At 46.8% G+C, this 9,349-nt stretch overlaps 1 long non-coding RNA gene across 1 annotated transcript; it reads left to right on the plus strand.

Moving 5' to 3' along the window:
* The first annotated feature begins 1,592 nt into the window (after window positions 1-1,592).
* Window positions 1,593-9,087, plus strand: LOC127688895 (uncharacterized). The gene is made up of 3 exons (XR_007978786.1): window positions 1,593-6,251; window positions 7,827-8,230; window positions 8,881-9,087. It is a non-coding gene; the product is annotated as an uncharacterized LOC127688895 (long non-coding RNA).
* The last annotated feature ends 262 nt before the right edge of the window (window positions 9,088-9,349 follow it).

The following is a 9,349-nucleotide window of genomic DNA, read 5'->3' on the forward strand; positions in this document are numbered from 1 at the left end:
AGCTGTTTCTTGTACCTCTAAACTTTCTTTCTTTCTTTATGTGTTTACTTAGTCTCTCTCTCTCTCTCTCTCTCTCTCTCTCTCTCTCTCTCTCTCTCTCTCTCTCTCTCGATTCAGTGGCCAACAGTGAACCCAGAGGCCTTCCTGCAAGCTTCATCTATATAGGAGAGATGACAGCCACATCTCTCCAATTGTGTCTCCCTCGATGACGTCTCAGGACTTCTCAGATAGCTTTAGCTCGAGCTTTCTGCCTTCTCCCCCCTGGGCTGACAACACGTGTGCTAGCCTCCCAGGGCCTAAATGACAAGGCAGACACAGGGGAGGATGGATGATGACTCAGCTCAGGCAAGTCGGGCTTTATCACTTCCCAGCCTGTGGCCCCGGACAAGATACAGAGCTCCCTGTGAGTCTCAGTGCCCTGCATCTGCAGGTGGAGATGAAGTAAGTGCCGCTGTGTGCATTTGCTCCAGGCAAGGCTTCCTGTTAAGATACAGGAAAGACCTACAAGGACCTCTCATGTGCTGGGACACTCCAGACAGGTGAAGATGTGGAGAGGCCATGTGATACAGATGACCGGATAAGCGCATCACACCCTTAACTCTCTCTCAGTATTTCCTTACTAAGGTTTTTCGTTTTATAAAGATTTATGTATTCTATGTATATGAATACACTATAACTGTCTTCAGACACACTAGAAGAGGGTATCGGATCCCATTACAGATGGTTGTGAGCCACCATGTGGTTGCTGGGAATTGAACTCAGGACCTCTGGAAGAGCAGTCAGTGCTCTTCACCACTGAGCCATCTCTCCAGCCGTCTTAGTTGGGTTTTTGTTGTTGTTCCATTTTTTGAGACAATGTTCCATTTTTGAGACAGTAACCCAGGCTGGCCCCGACTTGCTATGCACCTGAGGATGACTTTGAACTTCTGATCCTTTTGCCTCCAGTTTCCAAGCACTGAGATTATAGACGTGTATCACCATGCCCAGTTTATGCAGTCCCGGGGCTCTAACTCAGGGCATTGTGGATGCTAGGCCAGCACCCTGCCAACTGAACTACATCCTTATGTAGTAGTGTTTTTTTTTTTTATTGTGTTATTATTTGCTTGAGTGTGTGTGTCTGTCTGTCTGTCTCACATGTGTGTGTGTGTACTTGAGCCTTGTGTACATTTGGAGGTCAGATAACAACTTGAAGGAGTCCAGTAAGTTCTCATTCTTTACCGTATGGGTCCCGGCCATGGAACTCAGGTGGTCAGGCAGGGCAGCAAGTGCCTTTGCTCGCAGCTGTCTCACCAGCTCCTTATTTACTTTTGAGTCTTATTAAAATAGCTCAGGCTGGTCTTAAATTCAAGATTCCTGAACCTAAGTCTCATGAATGATGAGATATTGGGTGTATACCATTTTGCCAGACTCCAGAATCTTCTGTGCAGGCACCAGCGGAGGAGCCACCAGACCTGTGAGGATGGGTTGTGTAGAGCAGAATGCAGAGCCCAGTGGCAGTGCTCTTATCAAAGGAGGCCAGGCCCTGCCAACCGGAAGGCACTGCTGACTTAAAGGCGGGTCTCAGGCCGTGGGAATCCTGCCAGCGTGCCCTCTTCAGGATGTTGTAGAAGGGAGGCCTTCAAAATGGGCATCTGAGAGATCGCATCTGACAGGAGAGGCAGGGGCAGCCCAGGGCCTTGGAGAAGCTGGGTTGGACCACCGGTGAGCAGGTTCTTCATATAAGGCTCTGGAGCAAGTGGAACCGGAAGCTGGTCACACTCTGCTGAGCCATAGACCTAGGCTAGAGGGCAAGATTTTTGGAGTCTAAAAGGAGGACACTTATGCAGCAGCCGTGAGGATCAGGTATCAGTTCTTTTCTTAGTACCCAACAGGCTGAGTCCGTGTCCCACCCCAGATTAGAACCAGAAGATGGCCAGCCACAGTAGAGGCAACTCTGGCTCATGACAGGATGCTTTCCTGGAAAGGCTGGTGCATTTGCAGACCTGCCGGGGAGATAGGTCTGGAGTCACAGCCCTCAGTGATGGACATGCGCATGCACAAGCCCCAGAGAGAGAGGATACGGCGGCTACTGGGCTGGGTGGATGCAAGGATGACACCTAGCAGTCCTGACAGCAGACCGTAAGCCTTGAAGCCACTCTTGCCTCCTGTTGCCCACTCACAGCAAATCCTGTTGGTTCCACCTCCACACCAACTCCTTCTTATTCCCTCATATTGCCCTCTGAATCCCCACTGTCTCTTGTGGGGTACTCCAGCACCTCTACCATCCTCCCTGTTTCTACCCTTCTCCCTATTGTCTCTCCTTACCCTGGCAAACCCTAAGTCATTTATTTTGAAAGATTTATTTATTTCATGTGTTTTTCCTGCATGTATGTCTGTGTACACATGTGTTCCTAGTACCCAGAGTGGTTGGACCCCCTGGAACTGGAGTTATGGCTGCTTGTGAACCACCACTCGGGTATCACACTCAGTCATAAGCAAGAGCACCAAGTGCCCTTTCCTGGGGAATCATCTCTCCAGCCCTTACTTGTTTATTTTTATGTTTTTCTTCTTTCAAAGTTTTTTTCTGAGACAGGATCTCTCTGTGTCCCTGGCTATCCTGGAACTCTCTTTGTAGACCAGGCTGGCCTTGAACTCACAGAGACCCATGTGCAGCCACATCCCTGGGACTAAGGGCATGGGCCACAATGACCAGCTGATTGGTTTCTCTTTGATTCAAGGTCTGGCTATGCCAGAGACAGGCTGACTTTGAACTTCTGATCCTCCTGCCTCCATCTCCTAAGTACTAGGTTACAGGTGCATACAACTAGACACCGTTCAAGGCCAACCTATTTTACATATCTGGTTCTAGCTCAAAATCCAGATATGGTGGCACATGCCTTTAATCCCAGCACTAAGGAGTCAAGAGGCAGGTGGATCTCAGTTTGAGGTTATCCTGGTCTATGGAGTGAATTCCAGGACAGCCACAGTTGTATATAGAGACTGGGGGTGGGGCGGGGAGCAGAGAAAGAAAGAAGGAAAAGAAGAAAGACTCCTTCAACACTTCCTGCGCTGAGTGCCGCCTCTCAGATGTTCTACCCCAGCAAGCACAGATCCACTCCTTTCTCTTCCACAGTCTTCCAGCACTGCTGGTGTGGCCGCTCCACTGTTTATTTGGATGTGTTCATTCTATTGATGCACCTTGGATTGTTTCCAGTTCTTTGCTGCAGTTAAAAAAAAATAACAACCAAAGAGAACAAAACATCCCTTCTCCCACATACCTGTAGAGATTCTTTTCTTTTTCTTTTTCTTTTTTTTTTAAATATCAGTTTTTATTCTGCCTCTATGTATATCTATGTGAAGGTGTCAGATCCTCTGGAACTGGAATTACATACAGTATTAAATTGCCATGTGGGTGCTGGGATTTGAACTTTGGTCCTTTGTAGGAGCAGCCCATGTTCTTGTCCACTGAGCCATCTCTGCAGCCCTGAGATGTAAATTCTTAGAGTTGTTATAAAGGGTGTGTACTTTGTTTTATTTTTTCCAGGGATGGGAATTCAGCCTACAGTCTTCAGTAAAAAAAACTACCATCAAGCTAAGTTCCTCACGTTGCTACAAAAACATTTTTTTCTGTCAGCCTCTGTCCAGCTGTTTCAGGACCCGGCACCATGCTGGTTTTCCTAAGGTTGCTGGTGTTCACAGGCTTCTTTCTCTCTGATGAGCTTTGGCATAATTTGGTTGAATCTTACCAGGTTCTGTGACACCACGACCAAAAAGTCACTTGGGAAAGAACACAGGGATGAATCAGTCTCCATCTCTGTGATGAAAAGGTCATCTAGGCTGGGGATCCTGCTGCTGAGGTCATGCTGATGGGAGGCAGTGAGGGCTGCAAACCAGTCCTATCTAGCAGACGCCGTAGACCAGGAACCTCCAGAGAGGAGCCGAGCCGAGTTGGGTTTGGAGCAATTGGGAAGTCCTCTGAGGAGTTCGGCCTCAGCTTTGCCCTGGCTACTGAACACTTTCTCAGATACTAGGTCACTGAATTCTCATAACAGCTTTCGGTATTGTCTTAGTTTATTGCTGTGATGAAACATGACCAAAAAAGCAACTTGGGAAGGAAAGCGTATATTTGGCTTAGAACAGGAACTCATACAGGGCAGGAACCTGGAGGTGGGAGCTGAGGCAGAGGGTTTGGAGGGATGTTGCTTAATGGCTTGCTCATTGTGACCTGCTTATTTATAGAACCCAAGACCACCAGCCCAAGGGTATCCCCACCCACAATGGGCTGGGCCCTTCTACATTAATCACTAATTGAGAAAATGCCCCACAGGCTTGCCCACTGCCCAATCACTGGGGGCATTTTCTCTATTGAGCTCCCTCCTCTCTAATGACTCTAGCTTGTTGGCATAAAACTAGCCAGTATACTTATTTATTTATTATTTATTTATTTATTATTATAAGACATTTTTATTTTAATTTTTTTTTTTGGATTTGGTTTTTTCGAGACAGGGTTTCTCTGTGTAGCCCTGGCTGTCCTGGAACTCACTCTGTAGACCAGGCTGACCTCGAACTCAGAAATCCGCCTGCCTCTGCCTCCCAGAGTGCTGGGATTACAGGCGTGAGCCACCACCGCCTAGCCATTTTTAGTTTTAAAAATTTTAAAATTGTATCTGTGTTTGTCTGCATATATGGTATGCCATGTGCAAGTTTGGTTTCCATAGGAGCTACAAGAGGGTGTTGAATCCCTTAGAAATGGAATCGCTGACAGTTATGAGACCTCAGGGAACTGAACCTGGGTGCTCTGCGAGAGCAGCAAGTGCTCTTAACTACTGCACCATCTCTCCAAGTCCTAATTTATTTTTATTTTAAATTATGTGTCTATGTCAGTCCATTGGTTTTCTAGACAGACTTCTCTTTCCCTCTTGCTTGTCAGTATCAGAAATTAGGCTTTTAGAGGTTCGTGTGGCGCCTCGGGTTGTAGTGCAGGTCTGTGACCTGAGCCACTCAAGAGGATCATGGGTCTCAAGCTCGTCTGGGCTACAGAGTGAGTTCGAGGCTAGTCTTAGTAATTTAGTGAGATACTGAGACCCCATCTCAAATCTAAAATTAATCAAGGGCAGGCTAAGTCAGGGATGGTATCAGCACTTGACGGGGTAGAGGCAGGAGGCCCAGATGTTCAAGGTCAGTTCTTAGCTGTATAGCCAGATGGAGGCCAGCCTGTTCTATATGAAATCCCATCTAAGAAAGAAAGACAGAAAGACGGACAGACAGACAGAAAGAAAGAAATACAGACAGAAAAGAAAGGGAAGACAGACAGATAGATAAAAAAATGAGGACTGGAGATGAAGTTCAGGTGTTAGGTGAAATCCTGGGTTCAGGTACCAGCACTCACAAAACTCACACCTGTAATCTCAGGCCTTGTTATGCTTAACGGTGGAGGCAGGAGGATCATTGAGGCCATACTTGGCTACGAATTGAGATAAAGGTCAGCCTGGACTGCTTGAGGCTCTGTTAAAAACAAAAAATAGGGCCAGCAGGGAAAGAGGCTGGCTGCCAAGCCAGAAGTCCTGTGTTTAATCCCCAGGCGCACGTAGTGGAAGAACAAATTCCTGGACGTTGCCCTCTGGACTCCACGGGGGTCCTTCACCAGTAGATCCAGCTCACTGGCCGGATCCAGTGGGTCAGGTTGGACTACAGCCTGCATAGCTTGCCTCTGTGGCCTAAGAGTCACGTGTCTTATTAGTGTTGAAGACAGACCCATATGCGCACACTTACACACAATACGGTACCGGCAAGCTGCACCGCTTTGCTGACTCTGGCTCCCCCGTGTGTCGACGACCGGAGCTTCAGTGGGCCTAGTGGGTTCTGCCTGGCTGCATAAGAGTTGGGGGGGAAAAAAAAACAACCCAGAACCCAATTGCTCCCAGCTGCTCTGGTTTGGATCATGCACAAAAGTTCATGCATTTATGTGGTGCTGGAGATGGAAGCCAAGGTTTTGTGAATGGTAGACAAAAGTTCTACAACTGAGATACTTCTTCAGCTGCTTTTATATTTTTGAAAACTAGAATACAGGGTTTATTTAAACAATCTAATTGAAGGCTGCAGAAACAATTACTTTGTCAGTTGAGGGTGTTTAACCACCTTTGTATTATGAGGTTGGGTACTCCTTATCAGCATTGACCTCACGCCGTTGTGGATACATCTGGGAAAAATGTGACTAAAGAAGGCTTGAGACTGGAGATGGACTCTGTAATCCGAAGTATCAAAGATTCCTGGTACTGTACCATTGAATTCTAGCCCTTGGGAGTTGAGACAGGGGCGTGTGTGTGTGTGTGTGTGTGTGTGTGTAGGGGCTGGGGGTGGGAGATCTGGAGTTGGAATCAGCCTGGACTCCCTAGAGAGATATTACCTCAAAAAATTAAAAGCCAGGCATAGTGACACACACCTTTAATCAGCACTCAGGAGACAGAGAGGGGTGATTCTCTGAGTTTGAGACCAGCCTGGTCTACATTGTGAGGACATCCAGGGTTATGTAGAGGCCCTGTTTCTAAATAAATAAATAAATAAATAAATAAATAAATAAATTTTATTAAAAAATAAAACAAGGGGCTGGGATTAGCTCAGTTGGTAGAGTACTTGCCTGGCATGCAAGAAGATGGCTTTGATCCGCAGCACTGCACAGACTGAATATTGTGATCAACACCTGTAATCTCAGCACTTAGTGGGTAGAGGCAGGAAGATTAGGAGTTCAAGTTTATCCACAGGTTACATAGGGATTTTGAGTCAACGTGAGCTACAGGAGACCCTGTCTCAAAAACAGAAACAAAAAAGCACCCTCCCCCACCCTTTCCCCCAAACAACAACAAACAAAACCCAACAACGAACAAATGGAGGAAGTGCCTTCTGATGGAATACCACTTCTGCGAAAGCTTCCTAAACACTCACCAAGTCTTGTGGTTGGACCACCAAATTAAGGAACACGTGGGAGACAGGAGCATAGCAAGTGACTCTGTGGAGAAGGATTGGCAGCATCAAGATGGTGGAATGTGGGAATGTCTATAGGACAGACAACAGAGAGGATAGGGTGGGGGTGGGACAGGGGGTGGGATTCGTAGATTAAAGGAAAAGCAAGGGCTGTGGATCTAGTGCAGTGGCAGAGCATTTGACCGCCATATGTGAGAGGCCCTGAGTTCAATCCCAAGCATTCAGGGTGGGAAAAAAGTGGAAGGACATTGTGATAAGCCAGGCAAAGAAAGGCAAATATGAATTTACTTTTATGTATAAGATACCAAGTTGATTTTATTTTTTATTTTTTGTTTTTGTTTTTTGTTTTTTTGTTTTTTTGAGACAGGGTTTCTCTGTGTAGCCCTGGGTGTCCTGGAACTCATTCTGTAGACCAGCCTGGCCTCGAACTCAGAAATCCACCTGCCTCTGCCTCCCAAGTGCTGGGATTACAGACGTGCGCCACCACTGCCCAGCTACAAAGCTGATTTTAAAGCAGAGACAACAATAGTGGTTCCTAGAGTCCAGAAAGACCATGGGGAGGGAGGTATGAGAGAAGAAGGTTAATGAGCACAGAGCTGCAGTTCGTTTATTTATTTATCATCCATATATTGATAGATTTATCACAGGTAGGGTCATAGTATGTAGCCAGGCCTGGAACTCGCTGTGGTACCCAGCCTAGGCTCTGTATCCTAAGTGCTAAAACTTCACGTGAGCACATACCAGGAAAATACTACATGTAGGAAAAATACTAATGTACATAAAAATATTTTTTAATTAAAAAGACTTCAAATATGAATTGTGGAAAAATGTTGATATGTGGCAATATTCTTTTATCTTTTCTGTAGGTTTGATCATTTCTCAATAGCATGGTGGGGCAAAAATCATCCCTCTACATAAAGAGACCTTTATCGGCTCCAGATGGAGGCGCCACAGCCTAGCATTTGGGGCCCTTGGGGGCCATTCTGAGCAACCTTTTGGGGCTTAGATAAATCTTCTGCACATTTGCCACCACTCAGAGTATCTCCCCACACCCCAGCAAGGGGGGATGGGACTAAAATCCAGAGACATCTGGGCAGTGTTCAGACATCACACAAACATATGGAACTGCAAACATCTGCATGGGCTCCCATCCTGGGGCAGTCTACTGCACTGTCCCCCACTCTGCTCCTTTGTAAGCTTCTGTTCACCTGACCAAGAACAAGACAGTTCCCAGAGACCAAAGAAGACGGGCAACGAAAGAACTCAGCAGGTATAATACTGCCATGCTCCAAAGCGTTGGCCTGTGTGAATTTTGAGCTTCTTTGGGAGGCAATGGGCGGTTCCAGGGTATCCCAGCATCTTGCAGGATGGTCAGAGATACTACACACATGTGACTCTGAAGGGAAGCTGACGTGGAAGATCACGTGAGCCCGCGTGTTGGAGACCAGCGTCCATAACAAAGCTAGATTTGGTTTCAGAAGAAGACAGAACACATAAACAATAAACAAAGGGGGGGAACCCCAAATTTTGTTTCTTTTTATTATTAAATTATAGGGAAATGGGCCGAAAGCCTAGTGTGATTTTGACTGTCATGGAATTATAAAATCGTGACCACGCTCTAACAATTAAAGGCTACACTAACGTGGAGAAGTGGAGAATGTTGGTGGCACAGTTAACACTGGGAATTTGACACTTGAGCTAGTCCCCAAAAAGAATGACAGGGACTAGCCTGCTGAGGAGAAAGGGCTGGAAGAGCATTCCGCGAAGAAAAAAGGAATAGCAGTTTCTTAGACCTTTAGGCAGCACAGAGGGTGGTTCATTTTGCTGGAGGAATTTTTACAATGTTAATTTCATTGATTTGTTTACTTTTGATTATTTTACTTCCTTTGGGTTAAAAGGTCTTTTCGCCCTTTCTGCCAGTGTGGATTCCAGAATGCCAGCCTTAGACTGCTACCACCAGTGGAGCACACACACTGGGACAACCGCACCGTCTGCTCTGGCATCTGGCATCTTCCTGCTTCCTCCGTGTTTCTGTTTGTTTGCGTTTGGTTTTGGCCAATCTAAGTAATGTAATTTATATCTAATTGTTGCTGTGACCCGATTTTTCTGATCGTGAATATATCTTTTGTCCTATGCCTAAGGCTTGCTGGGGTATTAGGGGGTCTGAAGTATCCAGAGTGGGAGGGCCTGTTGAGGCATCAAGGTTGGGAGGGTCCCAGAGGAGCTGCGCGCAGGGACCTGGAGCAGCTTGAAGGCACAGGGCGGGGGCGGGAGCTGCGGGGGCGTCAGTCGGACTCACGGATGGGCTGACAGCAAGCAGAGGCTACAGACAGAAGCAAAGCCTCCACCGCCCACTCCCGCCCGCTCTGCGCGCTCTGCTCCAGGCCCT

The sequence above is a fragment of the Apodemus sylvaticus genome, chromosome 7 (assembly GCF_947179515.1).
Source record: "Apodemus sylvaticus chromosome 7, mApoSyl1.1, whole genome shotgun sequence".
NCBI classification, from domain to species: domain Eukaryota; kingdom Metazoa; phylum Chordata; class Mammalia; order Rodentia; family Muridae; genus Apodemus; species Apodemus sylvaticus.